This window comes from Saccopteryx bilineata, chromosome 9 (assembly GCF_036850765.1).
Source record: "Saccopteryx bilineata isolate mSacBil1 chromosome 9, mSacBil1_pri_phased_curated, whole genome shotgun sequence".
Lineage (NCBI taxonomy): Eukaryota > Metazoa > Chordata > Mammalia > Chiroptera > Emballonuridae > Saccopteryx > Saccopteryx bilineata.
The window spans coordinates 52,419,934-52,442,819 of NC_089498.1; the positions used below are offsets into that span (position 1 = coordinate 52,419,934).

The window sequence follows — 22,886 nt, forward strand, 5'->3', positions numbered from 1 at the left end:
GGTCTCTGTTTCCCAAAATGGCCTCCTAGCTCCTCCTTGTAAAACTTTTGGGCATGAAAATCCTCCCCTAGCACACATTAGCATAACCAAGCCCCTTCCCAAGCATGAAAGCAATCACTTGTATCACGTGAGAGCATCATCACATGAGCAGCAGCCATTTTTAACAATAAGAGTGAGCAAAACTAGAATATACAGATTTTATAACTCATTTGCCCAACATAACCTCAGTAACCTAACTCCAGAACTCCACTAGATAGTTCTCCCTCTACAAGTAATGTTTCATTTTCTTATTGGATAGAGACAGTAGAGTAATAAATCTAGCCATCCTATAACTTATATAATGAGCATTCATTAACCAACAATATCCTGTTACAAGAAAAATTGGGGTCACTTTTTTTCACTTCATTTGGTTGCCATCAAGCAAATTACTCAGTATTGTTTGGCTGAAGCATTTATTTATTTTTGCTGTGATAATGATTTTTCCATACTAGAGAAAGAGTAAAATGTTTTACTCTTTATAGAAGTTTTCTTTTCTTATATACATGAAAACTAAAGTTGTATTTGAAGAAATTAGTTCTGGTTCAGTCCAATACCTCAAGAGTCAGTCCAACTACACTCTGACTTACTATTGCTTCAAGATCTTTATATGTCTTGAAACCATACAAAATTCACATAGGCATCAGGTAAGGTCAACTTCTAAGCCATTTGGATCTCTAGTAATGGGAAATATGTAAGACGTAAATGAACCTGAGAGAGATGATATCCAGCTTCCACTTGCTCCTCTTTACGAGCATATAGTTAAGAGTTCCAGCTCAGAAGTTGAACTGCCTGGGTTGGAATCCACTCTTCCATTTATAAATTATGAAACCCTGAAAATGATGATTTTCTCTAACTTTTTTAAATTACTGTATGAAGTAATCAAGGAGATACTTACAAAACATTTGAGTGACTATCTAGAATTTAGCACTAAAAAAAAAAGAAAAAAAAAAGCCAGCTGCTATCATCACCACCAACAACAACTTTATCTTCATTATCCGAATCAGCAACATCAGCATCCATCACTCTAATCATTATATCACCATTCCCATTCCCAAAAACGTTCTACTTCTTGACTAAAGTTTAGAGCGCTTAGTATAATTGGCACAGCAGTAGCTTTTCAGTCAACTGCTCACTAATTATATAACTGAGTAGGCTAGTTAACCTCTCTGAGCCTCTGTTTCTGAAAATCTGGCAACTGAGCCAGTTGAACTACATGATCTTTAGGTTTCCTCAGGTCACGGTCTCTGCTTCTCTTGAAATGTGGCCTCTTGACAACTGGATCAGATTCCTGGATTCCAAATGCAGCTCAGGGCCATCGTAGCTGAATGGCGGCATTTAATAGCAGACCACTGTCAGCAGGGCCCTTTTCTCCAGGCTGTCCCACCTGTAGCCTGTCACTCTGAACACCTACAATACATGCTAGGCCCTGCTCTTGTTAATGCAAAAGTAAATCAGCCAAGTCAGTTCAACACTTTGGTATCAGTAGTCTGTACTTCCTCAGATTCTCCTCTCATGGACTGTGATTTGGGGAAAGTTAATTATATTTTTAAAACTGCTTCCTGGATTTCTCTCTCTCTCTCTTTTAAAATTAATAAAATGATAACATTTAGAATAATATAACAAATATCATTCATTTAGTTATTTAAAAATAAAACATAGATATAATTCAAGCCTCTTTTGTATCCTCCCACAGTACTTTTCTTCCCTCCCACTATCAGCCTCCTGAAGTTATATGCATCCTCACTGATCATGTGTCTAAATTTTTTTTTTTTTTGTATTTTTCTGAAGCTGGAAACAGGGAGAGACAGTCAGACAGACTCCTGCATGCGCCCTACTGGGATCCACCCGGCACGCCCACCAGGGGGCGATGCTCTGCCAAGACCAGAGCCACTCTAGTGCCTGAGGCAGAGGCCAAGGAGCCATCCCCAGCGCCCGGGCCATCTTTGCTCCAATGGAGCCTTGGCTGCGGGAGGGGAAGAGAGAGACAGAGAGGAAGGAGGGGGGGGTGGAGAAGCAAATGGGCGTTTCTCCTATGTGCCCTGGCTGGGAATCGAACCCGGGTCCCCCGCACGCCAGGCCGACGCTCTACTGCTGAGCCAACCAGCCAGGGCCGTGTCTAAATTTTATAGTGCGTACATATGTATGTATAATAAACATATAATTTTACACATAGGCGGAACATAAAACTGAGACTCATGGATGTAGATAAAAGTGAAGTGGTTCCCAGGAGGAGGTGTGGGTAAGAGGGGAGTAAAGAGAGACCAATACCTGGTGACAGGAAATGACTTTGGGTGATGGGCACACAATGCAATCAACAGTTCAAATACCACCGAGATGTGTACCTGAAACCTATGTACTCTTCCTGATTAATGTCACCCCATCAAATTTAATTTCTAAATAAAATTGTTAAGAAGTGGTAAATTAGATTTCATTAAATTAAAAATATTTGTTCTTTGGGGAAAAAAACTACTAGGAATAGGAAAAAATATATTTTCTCTTCATAGTTTATAAGAATATATTTGCAAATCATATATCTGAAAAGCAACTTGATTCCGGAAAAAAATAACTCAAATGTCAATAATAAAGAAAATATCCAGTTTTTAAAATGGGAAAGAGATTTGAACAGACATTTCACCAATGAAGAAAAACTGAAAAATAGGCACATGAAAATTAATTCACCATGATTAGTCATTAGAGAAATATAAATTAAAACCACAACGAAGTACTATTATACCAGTAGTGGGATTCAGCCAGTTTGCACCAGTTCGGCAGAACCAATACCTAATTTTTTGTTGAGTTCAGCAAACCAGGTATTAAAATGGCACTTATAATCAGTTCTCTCTAAGGTGGGTGCCTGGACAGCCACCCAATGTGGTAATCACAAATTTACATTCCTTACTCTTTTAACATTCATCTGTGCAACAGTGTATTCTAAGTGCCTGAAGTGATGTTCATTTCATCCATAGATGAAAAAAATTGCAAGTGAGGATGCCAATCAAGAAGCAATATGGAAATTTCTTAAATAACAGTTTTATTGTTTTTTGTCAGGTTTTATTTAATAGTTTTCATTAATATTTTAAAACTCTTATAATCTAGTTTTGTGTACCTTTTTTATTCTTTCTTAAGTATTAAAATCATGAAATAATAAACTACCTTTTGGTATATCATTTTTTATACTTAAATATGGTCTTTAGGGTAGAGAACCAGTTGTTCAATTATTTGAATCCCATATTAAAATATCTAGATTTAAAAGACTGACCATACCAAATGTTGGAGAAGATATGGAGCAAGTAGAACTTCTATACCTTGCTGGTAGGAATGTAAAATAATATAGCACTTTGGAAAACAATTTGGCAGTTTCTTAAAAAGTTAAACATATTGCCTGCCATATGACCCAACCATCCTATTCCTAGATATTTACATAAAACATGAAAGCTATGTCCATATGAATATTTATATACAAATATTCATAACAACTTTATTTGTAATATCCACAAACTTAAAACAACCCAAATGTTCATCAACAGATGAATGGATAAACAATCACAGTAGCCTGACCAGGTGGTGGCACAGTGGATAGAGCGTTGAGCTGGGACGCAGAGAACCCAGGTTTGAAACCCCGAGTTCACCAGCTTGAGTGTGGGCTCATCTGGTTTGAGCAAGGCTCACACCAGCTTGGGCCCAAGGTCACCAGCTTGAGCAAGAGGTCACTCAGTCTGCTGTAGCCCCCTGGTCAAGGCATATACGAGAAAGCAATCAATGAACAACTAAGGTGCCACAACGAAGAATTGATGCTTCTTATCTCTCTCCTTTCTTGTCTGTTGGTTCCTGTCTGTCAGTCTCCCAGTCTGCATCACAAAAAAAAAAAAAAAACCAAGAAAAAAACAACAATTCATAGTATAGTCATACAATGAAGTATGATTTAGCAATAAAAATAAACTATTGATATAGTCAACATAGAGAATGTAATAATAATTATGACTAATAAAATTAAATAAATAAAAAAGCACATAAATATATAATCTCCTTAATATAACATCTAGAAAATACCAACTAATCCATAGTAACAGAAAGCAGATTAGTAGTTACCTAGTCATGCCATTTGACAGGACAGAGATTTTAAAGGGATACTAAGACTCTTTGGGGATGATGAGTTTTTGGGTATAGTGATAGAATCATAAATATCTATCAGTGTCAAAAGCTTTAAAATTTTGCACTTTAAATGTGAGGTTTAATTAATGTCAATTATACCTCAATCAACTATTAAAATATTTTCAAACTCACTTCATTATTATAGGTATCCATGATTTTATCAAATGTCAGTCAAAGAAATACCAGCTTTCCTATGGTTCATTACTTACCATGGCTTCACAATTCTGTACTCGGGAGGCTCTGAACTCTCCCTATCCTACCATTTTCAGAGCATCTGTTAATAACATTACAGGTTTGCAATGTGGCTTTACCCCAGTAACAGGTAACAGGATGTGTTAGGGCTTATTTGGATAACTAGAATTAGAGGGAAATAAGTATAATAAATCCACTGACGTTAGCTGTTATATTCTACAAAGTCATGGAATTTTGAACAATTCAAGTGATTGATTAACGGTCAGTATATGCAATCAAGGATTGGCCAAAAGGGACTTGTCTTTGGGAGTCAGTTTTGTTTGTGTGTCCGTATCTAGTTTGGATAATTTAATTCTCAGGCTGGAAAACAGAGTACAGACAGAATTTTCTATCAAAGTGGTAGAATTTAAGATCAAGCAGATAATCACAAGCAGGAGAAAGGAAGACTGAAAGAACACATCAGGCTTAATACTTCATAGCTGAAAGAATTTGTACTTATTTGGGGAGTTACAGGTGTTCAATCTTTGAGCATTTAATCAGTGGTCAAATGAACAGGATAAAGTTGAAGCAGAGACACAGAATCTCCCAGCTACAGTTTCTGGTAGTAAAATGAACTAGGGTTTCCTAGATTTTTCTCATTCACATCTTATCTTTGCCTTTTTCGTTGGGAAGTTGGTGTTATCAGCCTGATGAGACTATTCTCGGCTTTAGTCTTTTTCTGAACAATAACGTCATTGAAAAATGGATTTGGAATTTTAGGTAAATTAGCTTTAATACTTATTAAAGAAATTGTGCCAACTAAATAATATGGATCTTTTACATAAGGTATTTATTCTATATTGTCTAAAGTCATCTGATCCTCATATCCCACATTAGGAAATATAAGATAAACTATTAATTAAACAGCTAAGCCAGTATACTTATATCTTACAATAATACATTATGCTACATAATTTTAAACAGCATGTGTTTTAATGTTTCTCTCTTAAATTTAATTGTCATTCACTCTCAGCAAAAATGTATTGTTTACTGTTTAACAATGAAACATTTAAAGGAAAACAAAACAGAGTTCTTGCCATCCAAGGCCTTGTGCTAAATAATCTTATATCCATTATTCTGTTTAATTCTCACAGCATCCATTATTAGTCCCATTCCATATGTGAGAAAACTGAGTCTCAGTGAAGTTAAATAACTTACACAAGGTCACAGAGTAAGCAGAGAAACTAGGAGTGAAACCCAGGTCTCTTTGGTCCACCTTCTATTGTCTTTTCAGTTTACCGTACTGCAGTTATATGTTAACAGAGACTGCACTGGGCAGAATGGACATTGTAGGTAGTCCTCAATATATGGGAGTGTCATGTTATGACTGTCTCCCTTTCCTACCCAAATTAGGTCTAACAGTTCATGGAGAAAATCATATGGCTGCTTTTTTCCTGCTTTCTATTTGTTCTTACTCTCCTGAGGTACTTAATACATTTGTCCTCCACCAATTTCCATTTGGTTGATAAACATACTCATGGTTTCATCTTGGCCTAGCTCTTTTCTCCATTACTAAGCAAACATGATTTTAAAGCAAATGGACCTATTTATCACCCTCTTTTCCCTTTAAGTAGCTGTAAAACAGTTTCTTAAACTATCCCCCCCCTTTTTTTTTCAAAACTATACCACAAGTCAGGTCTGTCAGAATTTAGAGTTTATCCTGTAAAGTATAATGGCTGTCCTTGTGTTTTCTGAAACATTCCCGAGTCTCTGAGCTTAATGATGCCCTCAGCATCAGTAGCTGACAGCTGCCTGCTACCCAGATGGCAGACTCCCTCTCACTGTCTGCTCAACATCTTTGCGAAAAACCTGCACCCCATATGGAGAAACATGTTGGTTTGAAAGGAACATTTTTCACAAACATTCCACAAAAAGAATATAGATTTTCTACCACCCCCATCCATATGTACTTATTTCCCTTTTGAAACTTGGATTTGCTATCCTGAAAAAGTGTAATATTTTCCCTTTAAGGCTTTTGAATTTGTGATGCCAAACAAAAATCATCAAGAGTTGTAAAACATGTACCTGAAATTAACTTTTAAACTTATAAATTTTAAAATTATGAATTTTAAAAATAATCATAAGATATTTTTAAAATATATATTTGGGACAGAATAACATAAAAGGTGTGTGTCTAGTCTTAACACAGAATAGTGAGGAGCTGAGATCATGAAAAATCACAGGTTTTAGAATCTTTGCTACTATAAGCTGTATTTATTTTACATCCCTCTTAACTCCCTACTTCACCAATCCACACACTAAAGTGAGGTAACCACTGATGTCCATGTCGCTCTGTGCACCTGATCAAGCACTGAGGATGTTCATCAAGCTATCACACGTCTGAGACAACCAAAGACCATATCTGTTTTTCTTTCCATTTTAACAGGTAGTTTTATTCAAAGAGGAGTGGGTAAATTATTTTGTCACCAGCTACAGGAAGTTTCATTAATTTCCTATTTGCTAAAGCAGAGTGAGTCATTAAGAATTGGAATATAAATCTTACCATTTCTTCTTCTATCAATGCCTAAATATCCTAAAAAAGAGCTGCTTAGCCAAATGATTTTATTTAAAGTTGCAAGATGGTATGTGTTTGTGGAAATGGAAAATAATATTTAAGTGATGGATGCAATAGTTTATATTTATAGTTTTTATTATTTCTCTCAGTGTTCAGAGATTGGATCATGGATCTCTGGGTTTCCCCTAAGTATAGAGTTGGATATACTATAGGCAAATACTGTGGGAGAAAAAAAGTCTTTACTGGAATTTTTTTTTCTTTTAAATACATTAATTTTCCTTCAAATCAGTTCCTCTGTTAAGAATGACTTCATTTCCCTAGTATTTCAAGTTTGAAAGTTAAGGACAATCTCTGCAACCTTCCTCCCTCTCGCTCATAACTCTCCCTGTTTTATATTTTGGACACCCCATTTTACAGATAATTCTTTCACAGTTTTCAAATACATTACTTTCTCTTTTTATTACTTTTTCCACCGCAATTCAGATCTTTCCTTTATAGTTCATGCTGTTAGATTCATTTTCTCATTCATCATATATCAAAACCCTAACTAAGCCAGGCAAATAGGACCCTTGCTCTGAGCCTGAGCTTTAGCTGGTCCCATTATGGCCCTTTTCTACCGTACCTCTTCCAAAAGGGGAAAAAGTCATAGGGTCAGGGGGATATACTGGAGCCTGTACACCCCCTTCTAGACCATCCTTCAGGGTAAGAGGGACAGGGAATTCATATGGAGAGACAATAACAATTTTAAGTAAGGTGGTTCACATAGTCTTCAGTGAGAAAATAACATTTGAGAAAAGATTGAAGGAAGTAAGAAAATGAGCCTCAGATACCTCATGCAGAAAGAATGTTCCATGTATTGATAATAAGGTCTCACCATATTTACTTGATATTGTCAATGAACCAACCGCTTAATGTCCTTTCTCATCTCTGAGCCTTGGCAGTCATTACTGCTCTACGAGGAAAGCTCTTTTACGCACACGTTACTGCGCTTGTAAATGTTTACCAACCAGCTCGCTGAAGAAAAAAAAAGAAAAAGGAAATCACAAAAACCCAACTCCGGTGATTACCAGTTTCAGCAGTCTAAATACTCCCACCGCGACTACGTTACCAGCGTAATGGCCTTGAATGTGAATCTGGGAAGAAGAGAACTGCAAACGTAGCGCTCACAGCTCCAGCGTAGTCCTTCCTTCACTTGATTTACTTCCTCTCATAAGGTCTCACCTATTTAAATCTCCTTCTGCCCTTTATCATCCCGTGGTGTGTTTGCTACCCTTCAGCTCTTCAAAAGCACACCCCATTCTTACTTTATCTTAGCATTTTCATTTTGTTTGCCTATTTATACAAAAAATATTAAAGAATTTTAGGCAATAATCTTTTTTACATTGGAGGTGCTTAGTGTAGTCCCTCACATACCAGTAACACACAGTATATATTTTTAAGTCACCGATTGTAATAGGTTGGTGTTATTGTGTTCTTTTGAAATTTGTATTTCTAATATTTGATTATTTAAAATAATTAGTTGATTATTTTAGAATAATAACGACATTGCCATTTTGAAGTTAAAAGCAGTCCTTATATTTTAGAGATTGACAAACATTTGCAGATAACATATATGGAGTCCAGTTTTTTTTTTTTTCAGAATAATCCAGAGGAGTGATGGGTTTGGTGGAGGGTGGTATGGAAGAGAAGCGATTGGCCAGGAATTGATCATTGTGAACCTGAGGGACAGGTGCACTGTCGTTTATTCTATTTTTTTCTCCCTTGCTCTATATATGTTTAAACTTTTTCATAATAAGCTAAATAAATTTATTCTAATGAACTTATTTTGAGATTGTCACAAATTGTGCTTCTGAGCTGGACACCAAAATTATTCTTTGCCGTCATTTCCATCAAAGAATTGCATTGAGCATAAAGCTGCATTTCAATAGTTCATTCTTTAAATGCTTTTTATTTAGTAATTTAATTATTTACTTTTCATTTTTAAGTGCTCAGGAAATATATTGAATAGTTGACTAACTACAAGAAACAGCAACCAAACAACAAGATTCATGTGATCCAGAAAATTTGGAACAGGCCCAAATCATAATATTCTATGAAATTCTTTCTTGATTTAAACAATGTTAGTTTTCTTTCACATTTGGATGTTTAACTGATTTATCTTAAAAACAATTAGTCGGAAAATTGCTCATGTGAAATTGCTTCTTTGAATTGTTTTACAAAGTGGTTCCCTGACAAACACAAGGGTAAGATTTATGAAAAGCAAGTATAAAACAAAATCTATTTTTTCAGTGGCTGCACATACCTACCAAGAGTGTTTTGCTTCAAGAGTTCTAAGATGAATGGGAAATTGCCTAAGAAATTAGATGTAGATTTATTTTGTGTTATACCATAGTGAAAAAAGCATGATCCATTCTAGCTAGCTGTATTAGTAAATAATGCCATCAATATAAAGAAGCGAAGCATGTCTAGAAGGGCTGGCTGATCAACAGGCACCAAAACAAAGAACTTTTTTGCTACCCTCTTCTATCTGAGTTGAATTTTAAATAACAACTTTATATTTCAAATCTATGTTTACATAAATAGATAATCATGAAATCCTTTTTTGATATTGATAAACTGTGAATAACCTTGATGAATGATTATAGTCAGGACTTTGTTCAGGGAATTTCTAAAGGGGACATGGCTGGATTTAATATTAGCTCATAAAATAGCCCCACTTTACAAAAAGTTTCTTAGAAAATGATTAGTAGCACATTTAAAGTGCTTGAGAGGCTCTGGTTTTTAAAAAGGAGTGGTAAAGGTTTGTGTTTTTTTTTTTTGCTACTGTAATATTTGATAAAATGCATTTTATTTATAATAAATACACTAATATTTGCTCAACTAAGATGCTTTTGAGACAAGTTAAATGAAAATGTTTACAGCTCCAAATTCTATTTTTATTCATTACTTAAATTAACAAGACCTGATTCTACTTGAAGACTCAAGTTTGAAATATCTACTGCCTTTAAAAATATTATTTTTAATTGTAATTTCAAATTGGCATAAGTGGCAAGTTTAACACAGAACATCCCAATAAATATTTATTCAACTTTATGACATTTAAACATTTTACTGCATTTTTATCATCTTCTCTTATATATGGATATAAACATGTTTCTGTATTTTATATACATGTATATAGTTTATTTAGTTCTAAACTCTATATTTGAAACTAAGCTGAATACATATTTCACTTTTACTCCAAATTCCTCAATGTGTATTCTTAAGCACAAGATATATATTTTTTTCTTTTAATGTTATTTTGAATTGGTTTCAGGTGTATGGCATAGTGGTTAGATAATCACATAGTGTACAAAATATTCCCTCTGATATTTCTAGTACCCGCCTGGCACCATACATAGTTATAATATTATTGTCTATATCCCAATGACTATTTTGTAACTGCCAATTTGTACTTCTTAAGTATTTCACCTTTTTTAGCCAGTCTTCCAACCTTCCTTTCTCTCCACTGGCAACCACCAGTCTGTCCTCTGTATTTATAAATCTGTTCCAATTTTGTTTGTTCATTTATTTTATTCTTTAGATTCCACATGTAAGTGAAATCATATGGTATTTTTCTTTCTCTGACTGGCTTATTTCACTAGGCATAATAACTTCTAAGTTTATCCTTGCTGCTGTAAATGGTAAGAGTTCATTCTTTTTTTATGACTGAGTAATATTTCATCATATATGTACCACAAATTTTTAGGCTATATTCTTATGTAAGCACTGCATCTTATCCAAAGTCAAGAAATTTAACTTTGATATTTTATCTCCTCCTGTTTGGGATCATGTGTTCTATGCTGATGGCATGTCTCTTTGGTCTCTTTTAATCTGAAACTATTGAGCTTTTTGTTGTTAGTTATGGCACTGACATTTTTGGGGGGACTACAGACCAGTTATTTTAGAGAGTGTCGCTCAGTTTAGATTTGTCTAAATTTCCTTATGACTGGATACAGGATATATATACCTGGCAAGAATATTATATGAGAGATGGTGTGTTCTTTTCTACTTACCTAAGCCTCAATTTTTTAAATTTCAAAATGATAATGGAGTTGTGAGGATTAAATGAGATAATTGTTATAAGCTGCTTTGTTCAATGTCTGACACACAAGGTCTTGAGGAAACTCTCAAGAATAGTGCTGTTGTCATGGCATTATTAATGTATTTACCAAAAAAGGGCTTTTATCCACATTGTTTTTCTTTCAATTTTATTGAGAGGTAATTGACATACAGCTCTGTGTAAGTTTACATTGTACAGCATAATTAATTTACATACATATGAAATTATTATAATATTCATGCTCTTAATAAAACGTGATAACCTAACATCTTTACTGATTTTACTGTCTATATCTGGTTGAAGACATCTCAGCCAACAGAATATAATTCCAAAAAATTGAACCTATTTGATAACTTTTAACCAAAATTTTCCCTAGTATATTACAGAAAGCTTTGCTCAGTTACATTTAAAGAAATAGTTGTGCTGGATTGTGTCTGGGTCTTAAAAATAAATGAAAACAAACTGGGACACTGTAGTTTGGTGTTTTAAAGAATTTTTTTGAAATAAGTTATGTAAAAACTTGAGTGGATCCAGTTTACATATGTGTCATCTTTCCACTCTACATTTTTCATGATAATTCACTTGTTTCCTAATTAGGAAAGAAAATTATCATCATTATTTTAATAATTTCAGAAATATAAAAGATCATTTTAAACATTGGTACATGTTGTCAAGCTACCCATCCTTATTTTCCTCTTGATTATTTGTGATTTTTTTTCACATTTGAATATTACATTTTCTCAAGTATAATCTAGTAAAAGCAATAAATTAGGTGTCTAATCTTGAGGTTTTTAAATTTCTTTCATTTTCTAAATGGTTAACCAGTTGTCAAAAATATCATTTTTAAGTGGAATATCTTTTCTTTAATAAATTAGTATCCTTTGATCGTATATTAACTTGCTACATATATTCAGCTATGTTCATTGTTTTTCAGTCTATTTTACTCACTCTGTTACTGAATACCACTTAGAATTATGAGAAAATGTTATCTGTATAATATGAAATAAAAAAACTATATAAAAATATATTTGAAATGATTCATGCTAACAAAATGGGGATCATCCACAGACACACCACTACCAGGGACGTTTTCTAAAATACAAAAGAGGTTATCTCTAGATGCATAGAGAATGAGTGATTAATATTTTTACTTCAGACACATTTCTGTATTTTAAAAATATTCTACAGTGAATACATATTTCTTTCATAATCATAAAATATTTTTTTTATTTTCTTAAACAATAAATTAGGAGAGAAATGATATTTTGTGTAAGATATGATCATTCAAATAGTGTGAGAACAAAGTGATGGTTTCAAGTTATGCTGAGTTCTTAGATTTACTACATAACTTGATTCTAAAAGATAAGTTGGCTTTACTTCAAAGGACAGAGTGGAATTCAAGAAACTAGCAAGTAGCAATAGTAGCAGAAACAGAACAGTGGGCAACTATGGTGCCCATAGTTGTGAAAACTGTATTTTATAATTCACTGTTTTCTTGAAGTATAAATTACAGTTTTCTTGAATTATATTTGATTGTCTATTCTTAGCAACAAACTGATGCACAAAGTTCTCCTCTGAGAAATTGCCAGCTAATAGAACTTGTTATTAATCTGCATAAAATCAGACCTTTAGGCCCTGACTGGTTGGCTCAGTGGTAGAGAGTTGGCCCCGTGTAAGGATATCCCAGTTAGATTCCTGGTCAGGGCACACAGGACAAGCACCTATCTGCTTCTCCACCCCACCCTTCTCAATTCTCTCTCTCTCTCTCTTCCCCTCCTCCATCCATGGCTCAAACTATTTGAGCAAGTTGACCCCAGATGCTGAAGATGGCTCTATGGCCTCTCCTCAGGTGCTAAGAAGGGCTTGGTTGTTGAGCAGCCTAGCAATGCCCAAGACAGACCGGGCATTGCCTCCTAGTGGGCTTACTGGGTGATTCTCATTACAGGCGCATGTGGGAGTCTGTCTCTCTGCCTCTGCTATGTCACTGAGTAAAATCATCATCATCATCATCTAAAGAAATTCGGACTTTCAGGTTATTTGGTCCTGCTCTCAGATGTCCATTTCATGTTGTAAAGATGTGTTAATAGTTTAAGTGATGATAGAAAGATCTTTAAGATATATATATAAAATGAGAGCCAGGATTTTAACAACCAGAGGAATAAGTTACAAATAAGAAAGTGAAGAAGGCTGGAATGACATTATAGTACTGTATTAAAATCAGAAATATTGGCCCTGGCCAGTTGGCTCAGTGGTAGAGCCTTGGCCTGGCATGTAGAAGTCCTGGGTTCGATTCCCGGCCAGAGCACACAGGAGAGGCACCCATCTGCTTCTCCACCCCTCCCCCTCTCCTTCCTCTCTGTCTCTCTCTTCCCCTCCCACAGCCGAGGCTCCATTGGAGCAAAAGATGGCCCGGGCACTGGGGATGGCTCCTTGGCCTCTGCCCCAGGTGCTAGAGTGGCTCTGGTCGCGACAGAGCGACGCCCCAGATGGGCAGAGCATTGCCCCCTGGTGGGCGTGCTGGGTGGATCCTGGTCAGGCGCATGCGGGAGTCTGTCTGACTGCCTCCCCGTTTCCAACTTCAGAAAAATACAAAAAAAAAAAAAATCAGAAATATTGACATGACAGTGCTCGCTTGGACAGCACATATACTGAAATTTGAACAATACAGGGAAGATTAGTATAGCTCAAGTGCAAGGATGACACGCAAATTCGTGAAGCATTCCATATTTTTAGGATTGTAGATTTAAAGAATAAAATGTCAATAAACAACTACATATCAATAATAACCTTAAATGTAAATGGATTAAGTGCTCCAATCAAAAGATATAGGGTAGCTGCATGGATAAGAAGACAGGACCCATACATATGCTGTCTACAAGAGACCCACCTCAGAACAAAAGATACACATAGTCAAAAAGTGAAGGGATGGAATAAAGTATTTCACACAAATTGAAATGAAAAAAAAAGCTGGGATAACAATACTTATATCTGACAAAATAGACTTTAAAACAAAGGCTACAGTAAGAAATAAAGAACATCACTAAAAAATGATAAAGTGAACAATCCAACAGGAGAATATAACCATTGTAAATATCTATGCACCTAATATTGGAGCACATAAATATATAAAGCAGATTTTGATGGACATAAAGAGATCAACAGCAATACTATAATAGTAGAGGATTTTAATACCCCACTAACATCAATGGATAGAACCTCCAATAGAAAATTAACAAAGAAACAGCGGCCTTAAATGACACATTAGATTCACTGGATTTAATAGATATCTTCAGAACCTTTCACCCTAAAGCAGCAGGATATATATTTTTTTCAAGTGCTCATGGTACATTCTCTATGATAGACTATATGTTAGGACACAAAACGAGTCTTAATAAATTTAAGGAGATTGAAATCATATCAAGCATCTTCTCTGATCACAATGACATAAAACTGGAAATCATCTACAATAGAAAAACTAAAAAACATTCAGACACTTGGAGGCTAAATAGCATGTTATTAACGTGGGTTAACAGAAAGATCAAGGAGAAATCAAAACTTTCCTTGAAACAAATAAAAATGAACATGTAACAACTCAAAATTTGTGGGACATTGCAAAAGCAGACCTGAGAGGGAAGTTCATAGCATTAAAGCATACCTTAAGAAGCAAGAAAAACTCACATAAACAACCTAACCCTGCATCTAAAAGAACTAGAAAAACAAACAAACAAACAAACAAAAAAACCCAATAAAGCCCAGAGGAAGTAGAAGGAAGGAAATAATAAAGATCAGAGCAGAAATAAATGACATAGAGGCTAAAAAAACAATATAGAAGATTAATGAAACCAAGACTTGGTTTTTTGAAAATGTAAACAAGATTGATGAACCTTTAACCAGACTCATCAAGAAAAAAAGAGAACTCAAATAAATAAAATTAGAAATGAAAGTGGAGAAGTAACAGCTGACACCACAGAAATACAAATGATTGTAAGAAAATACTATGAAGATCTGTATGCCAAAAAATTGGACAACCTAGGCAAAATGGATAAATTCCTAGAAACATATAATCTTCCAAAACTCAATCTGGAAGAATCATAAAATCTAAACAGACTGATTACAACAAATGAAATGGAAAGTTATCAAAAAACTCTCAGCAAACAAAAGTCCTGGGCCTGATGGCTTCACAGGCAAATTTTACCAAATATTCAAAGAAAAATTAACACCTATCCTTCTCAAGCTATTTCAAAAAATTCAAGAGGAGTGAACACCTCCAAGCTCCTTTTATGGGGCAAGCACAATTCTCATTCCAAAACCAGGAAAAGACACTACAAAGAAAGAAAACTATAAGCCAATATCCTGGATGAATTTAGATGCTAAAATTCTCAACAAAATATTAGCAAACTGGTTCCAGCAATACATGAAAAAAATCATATATCAGGATCAAGTGGGATTTATTCTGAGGAGGCAAGGCTGGTACAATATTTACAGAGCAATCAGTGTGATTCATCACATAAACAAAAAGAAGGATAAACATCACATGATAATATCAATAGATGCAGAAAAAGCTTTTGATAAAATCCAGCACCTATTTATGATCAAAACTCTCAACAAAGTGGGGATACAGGGATAAAGGCCATCTATGACAAACCCACAGCCAACATCATACTCAATGGGCAAAAATTAAAAGCAATTCCCTTAAAATCAGGAACAAGGCAGGGGTGCCCCTTTCACTACTCTTATTCAATATAGTTCTGGAAGTCCTAGCCATAGCAATCAGATGAGAAGAAGAAATAAAAGGCATTCAAATTAATAAATTTAGGAAGATTTAAGAAAAGAAGTAAAACTATCATTATTTGCTAATGACATGATATTGTACTTAGAAAACCCTAACGTCTCAGCCAAAAAACTCCTAGACCAGATAAAGAATTTGGCAAGATGACAGGATATAAAATTAATATTAAGAAATCAGAGGAATTTTTATACACCAACAATGATTTATATGAAAAAGAAATTAAGAAACAATGTCCTTCACTATTGCAACAAAAAAGTAAAGTACCTAGCAGTAAATTTAACCAAGGAGGTAAAGGACTTGTACTTGAAAAGTTATAAAACACTGATAAAGAAATCAAGGAAGATACAAATAAGTGTAAGCATATCTGTGTTCACGGATAAGAAGAATAAACATCATTAAAATGTTTATATTACCCAAAGCAATCTATACATTCAATGTAATTCCTATTAAAATACCAACAGCATACTTCAAAGATATAGAAGAAATATTCCAAAAATTAATATGGAACCATAAAAGAACACGAATAGCCTCAGCAATCTTGAAAAGAAGGAATAAAGCGGGAGGTATCACATTTCCTCATATCAAGTTATACTACAAGGCCATTGTACTCAAAACAACCTAGTACTGGCATAAGAACAGGCATATTAATCAACAGAACAGAACAGAGAATCCAGAAATAAACCCACACCTTTATGGTCAATTGATATTTGACAAAGGAGATAAGAGCATACAATGAAGTAAAGACAGTCTCTTTAATAAATGGTGTTGAGAAAATTGGACACGTCCATGCAATAAAATGAAACTAGACCAGCAACTTACACCATTCACAAAAATAAACTCAAAATGGATAAAAGACTTAAATGTAAGTCATGAAACAATGAACATCTTGGAAAAAAGCATAGGTCGTAAACTTTTCGTTTCTTTTCATAGTAATATTTTTGCTGATTCTTCTCCACGGGTAAGTGAAATAAAGGATAGGATGAACAAATGGGACTATATCAAACTGAAAATCTTTATCACAGCAAAAGACACCATTAACAAAATAAAAAGACAACCCACACAATGGGAGAACATATTCGCCAATACGTCTGATACGGGGTTAAGAACCAAAAATTATAAAGAGCTTCTAAAACTCAACAGCAGGAAGATAAATAATACAATTAAAAAATGGGCAAAGAACTGACACTTCTCCAAAGAGGATATACAGATAGCCAATAGGCATATGAAAAAATGCTCAACATCACTAATCGTTAGAGAAATACAAATTAAAACCACAATGTGATACCATCTCACACCTGTCAGAATGGTGTTTATTAACAAAACAACACAGCGTAAGTGCTGGAGAGGGTGTGGAGAAAAGGGAACCCTCCTGCACTGCTGGTGGAATGCAGACTTGTGCAGCCACTGTGGAAAACAGTATGGAGATTCCTCAAAAAATTAAAAGTGGAACTGCCTTTTGACCCAGCTACTCCACTTTTAAGAATATATTCTAAGAATACCAAATCACTGATTCAAAAGAAGATATGTACCCTCATGTTTATAGCAGCATTGTTTACAATAGCCAAGATCGGGAAACAGCCCAAGTGTCTGTCAGTGGACGAGTGAATTAAAAAGCTTTGGTATATATACACAGTGGAATACTATGTGGTTGTGAAAAAGATGAAAATCTTACCTTTTGTGACAGTATGGTTGGACCTGGAGATTATTATGCTAAGTGAAATAAGCCAGGCAAAGAAAGAAAAAATATCATATGATCTCACTTATACGTAGAATCTAATGAACAAAGTGAACTGAGGAACGGAATAGAAGTAGAGGCAGGGTCACAGGGAGCAGAGGGACAGCTTTCAGAGGGAAGGGCGATGTGGAATGGAATCAGAGAAGGTAAAGGGATTGGTGAAATTATATATACATAACACAGAGATGCAGATAACAGGACAGCAAATCCTAGAGGGAAGGTGGGAGGAAGTAGGGTGGGAGGGGGCAAAAGGGGTATAAAAAGGGACACAGGGGTGAGCAGTGAGGGAGTTATATTCAATGGGACTCTTGAATCCTTGTAAACACAATAAATTCAAAATTAATAAAAATTAAAAAAAAGAAATATCAACATGACAGTGTCTAGATAGATATTTAGATAGATAGACATGTAGACAAACACATGGGTTAACATACATACATATATTTTCTTGTTCTGCTCATGGACAAGCCTGGAAGCAGTGATACTGCATTTACTGCAAGCATATACCTACTGCCCAGGTCTTTGTTTCTATATATCATTCTCCAGTGAAAGAAACCAGGGGTTCCTTGAAGGAATGGTTGAGGTAGAGAAAATATAAGAGTTTTCTGGAGCTTCTTCTTATACCCCAAATAAGTAAATACTATGATGAATGAATGAGGAGAGGGGACAAATACATCTTACAGAATAATGCTAATCCATTAACGTAGAAAAAAGTGAGGGAAATGTTAGATCATTAGACCATTACAGTTGACTGAAGATAGTTAAAATCATTGGGTAGCCCTGGCTGGTTGGCTCAGCGGTAGAGCGTCGGCCTAGCGTGTGGAGGACCCGGGTTCGATTCCCGGCCAGGGCACACAGGAGAAGCGCCCATTTGCTTCTCCACCCCTCCGCCGCACTTTCCTCTCTGTCTCTCTCTTCCCCTCCCGCAGCCAAGGCTCCATTGGAGCAAAGATGGCCCGGGCGCTGGGGATGGCTCTGTGGCCTCTGCCTCAGGCGCTAGAGTGGCTCTGGTCGCAACATGGCGACGCCCAGGATGGGCAGAGCATCGCCCCCTGGTGGGCAGAGCATCGCCCCTGGTGGGCGTGCCGGGTGGATCCCGGTCGGGCGCATGTGGGAGCCTGTCTGACTGTCTCTCCCCGTTTCCAGCTTCAGAAAAATGAAAAAAAAAAAAAAAAGAAAAGAAAAAGAAAAAAAAATCATTGGGTAAAACTTTAAGGTGAGATAGGATATTTGTATAGCCTCAATTATTGGGTTAGCAAGCTAATGTAGTGTGAATGTGATAAGTAACCATTAATGACACTGCCTTTTTTTGTACTGTGTTCTATTAGGCCAGGTTATCAGTTTTAAGTTTTAATTGGCTCATATTGAATCATAACAAATAAGTGGTAAATTGCTGATAATCAAACCAGTCTATTTTATATTCTGGTAAGACATTTAAAGATAAATGTCGACTTGTGAAAATGACAAAGCAGGGAAAAACTTCCTGCTGCTTTGTTACCTCATCCCTGTGGAAATATCTGCTAGGTTTTTATCGCACATTCCGGGATTGAAAACAACACCTATTTCTCACAGTTCTGTAACTCAGAATTCCCGGAGAGCTCAGCTGGATTCTTTGTTGAGGTTTCCAATGCTGCACTCTAGGTATTAGTACTGTTGGATGTTTATCTGAAGTCTCTGGGGAAGAATTTGCTTCAAGATCTTTCAGGTTCTTGGCAAAATTCAGTTTCTTGAAGTTGTAAAACAGGTTGCTGTTTTCTTGTCAAATGGCCCTCTCCATCTTTAAGCCAGCGGAGGTGCCTGTTTTTTTGCTTAGAATCTTGCTCACTTCCTCCTTCTGCTACCAGTTCAAGAAATCTTTTAGCTTTTTAAAGAGTTTTGTCATTATATCAGGCACACTCCCTAATTAATTTAAGATCAATTGTGCCATGTAACAGCCTATTTACCAGAGGGATGTTTTATTATATTTATAGATTCTGTGGGGTTCAGGGAAGAACTCTTTGGGGATCCTTTTCAAAAATTCTTTTCAGAAATTTAGATAGAGATAAAATTGTCCTCTCTGTATAAAATGATCTTTTAAGCACTGCATCACATTGATTTCCATCAATGGGGTAAACAGTCTCGGGGTGTGTCAGATCTGTTTTTATTTTGTAGAGATTTAAACTTGAGAGAACAAGATCAAAATGAATGTTCTAAACAAGATGATTAGGGTAGTTTCATTGTGTGATCAAATTATGCATTTAAATGGTGGTGCAGAAGGAGCGAAGGAGCAAGCCTTAATTTGCATTCACGGAATTTTCCTAGTCTGCTTGTGCTGTAGCGATCCCAAATGTGCAATAATAATTAGCTGATCAGATCTTTCCCATATGGCATAATAAAATGAGGAAATGGGCCTGTTTCGCCGTGTCTGTATCACTACTTCTGGCCAAACGCCTCCTGGAGTGACTAGCAGATACCCTCGTGATTGCAAATGAGCCTGCATGTGAGAGTATCGGCCCTTGGGATTTTCTTAAAATTCCAATATTAAGCTTATTTTATTTTCTCCACTGTTGTTCAAACTTAATGAGTAGGCTGATAAGTCTTACTGTGCCTCAGTTTCACCTGTTATGGAGGATGATTCAGTTAGGGTATGATAAATAATGCACGTTTTAGGTGAGAATCTCCCATATAACCTCTTCAAATCTGTTCTCATATATTTACAAGGTGTAGTAACCGTCTGAGACATACACTGAATTTTATTTAAATAAATGATTTCTTATGTTTATTATATTTGGGGTATTGATTTGGGAGTCCTAAAATTTGAAGGAAAGTAGGCTTAAAATAGGTATTTTGTGTAATATTCCCCAGAAAACAGTTTTTAAAACCTCATAGTTTTGACATAAAGTTTGATTTCTTTTTCTGTGATATGGAATCCTCTGATATTCGTAGGTTATACTTCCATATATGATTATATTTCTGAGTAATAACCTGAGCCACTTAGACACAGAGGTTTGTGGTGCTGAGAATTTCCTCAAACACTTTGGCATTTGTGTTGTGTTTTCTTAAAGGCAATAAAAGGTTTAGAAATAAAAATTCATTGCATAAAATAAAATACAACAAATAAGATTCACATCAGAAATAATATCCCAGATTAGCAAAATGAAGTTTAAAAACAAGTTTCTAATAATTTTCCATCATTGGAAAAATCATTAGAAACTCAAAAGAAAGACAATATTGAGCCAATTTATTTATTTATTTATTTATTTATTTATTGCCAATTTATTTTTAATGCATATTAAATATCCAGTTTCCATTGTTAGTATGATTTCTTTTTCACTTGAAAAATTTTTTAGTTGTAATTTTTTTTTTTTCCTGAAGCTGGAAACGGGGAGAGACAGTCAGACAGACACCCGCATGCGCCCGACCGGGATCCACCTGGCACGCCCACCAGGGGGCGACGCTCTGCCCACCAGGGGGCGATGCTCTGCCCCTCAGGGGCGTCACTCTGCCGCGACCAGAGCCACTCTAGCGCCTGGGGCAGAGGCCAAGGAGCCATCCCCAGCGCCCGGGCCATCTTTGCTCCAATGGAGCCTTGGCTGCAGGAGGGGAAGAGAGAGACAGAGAAGAAGGATGGGGAGGGGGGTGGAGAAGCAAATGGGCGCTTCTCCTATGTGCCCTGGCCGGGAATCAAACCCGGGTCCCCCGCACGCCAGGCCGACGCTCTACCGCTGAGCCAACCGGCCAGGGCTTTAGTGGTAAATTTTAAGGTGAAGTGGCCCTAGATAAAGTTCATGGAAGACTGCCAAAGTGTGGACTCTGGAGTCCTGGTTTTGAATCCCAATTACTTCTGATGTGAGTGTGAATAAACTAGAGTTGTTTTCTCTTCTGTAAAGTGGGATGACAGTTGTAATGTCTTATGGGTCTGAATGGTCAAGAAAAGCTTGGCTATAGAACACTGTTGAGATCTGCTGACACTGATTTAACTTTTATTATTAAAAAGACATATTAAATATTCAATTAGCCCAGTAAGAAATGAATATACAGTTATAATAGAGACTTTCGGGATGGAGTGAAAGATGAAGTCGACCTTTAAGCCACCCTAGTAGAAATAAAGATGTTTCTGAAATTTGCCTTAAAAACAATAGTCTGAATAACTGTTATTCTTTCCCATTTGCTTTTCTTTTATCTTTTCATTTTCCAGAGAAAACAATTTAAAAGTAAAATTAGTTTGATCTAACACTATGTAAGGAGATTAGATGTTCTGGCATTAATATTTTATGTAAAAGTAGATTATTTTGAAGACATATAGCTCAAAAATGGGGAATAGTTTTGTGAATTCAAATCTCAAAAATAAAATGCAACCCTAAGAACCTTAGAAGAAAGAGAATTTATATTCTACCTTTCGAATTATTTCTAATCATAGATCTTGTAAATGGACGACTAGGTTAATTATCTGATTCAAAGTAAAATGTTTTAAGGCCTACCTTGTTCAGAGAGTTCTGGCAAGTAATTTTTCTTCATTTAAAATTATGCAAATAATTATGTCTTCTTATGACTTCCATTTGTTAGTGTGGGTGTTGTCCTAGATCATGACAAAAAATAGGGCATTTTGAAGGCATCTTAAGAAATTCAAATGCTATATGTCATTTGCGAAGATTTCTAATACATCAAAACATAATCTTTTATCATTTTAAACTCTGAAAACTATAGACTCTCTTCCAAGAAAAATTCCAAATATAGAAAATTGTGCATACAATTGAGGGGCACACAGACATTCAAACCCTGCTAGAGAAACCAGTTTAAGAACTGTAGCTGTCATAGAAATAACCTTGCTATTTTCCAGCCCAACTGAAGCAATGTTCTTTAATAAGCACTGTGTAATGCATAGTGAAAATTTTTAAAAGAAAATGGGGGAGAAAAGCTTTCCTTAGGGCTCTGTGTCTTTAATGTAGAATAAATTAATGGAAGAAATGTTGTGAAGATGTTGAAAATATTCTTGTAGTTTGGTTGTGATTGACAAAATAATGATTTACACAAAATGAAAGTTCTAAAAGTTCGCCTAGATCTCTATAAAACAATATTTATGTAGCTATTCCTATCATTAATAGTTATGGTTAATATAATGTTTTTATTTCATATTTGTCAATAATACTACTAATATATTGTCTTCTGATATTAATATATTGTCTTCAGATATTGTTCTGATTTTTTTCTATCTTTAAAATTTAACTACTATACATTAATTCATACTCATAATTAATCATAATTCTGGATGCTCATGTGCTCTTGCTCTCTCCCATATCCTTCACACACACACACACACACACACACACACACACACACACAC

At 35.5% G+C, this 22,886-nt stretch overlaps 1 protein-coding gene and 1 non-coding gene across 3 annotated transcripts in view; both read left to right on the top strand.

Moving 5' to 3' along the window:
• The window catches only part of PRKG1 (protein kinase cGMP-dependent 1), a 1,486,994-nt gene that overhangs the window by 1,254,652 nt on the left and 209,456 nt on the right, over positions 1–22,886 (top strand). The window lies entirely within an intron of this gene.
• Positions 13,664–13,770, top strand: LOC136313757 (U6 spliceosomal RNA). Its single transcript, XR_010727201.1, has one exon. It is a non-coding gene; the product is annotated as a U6 spliceosomal RNA (small nuclear RNA).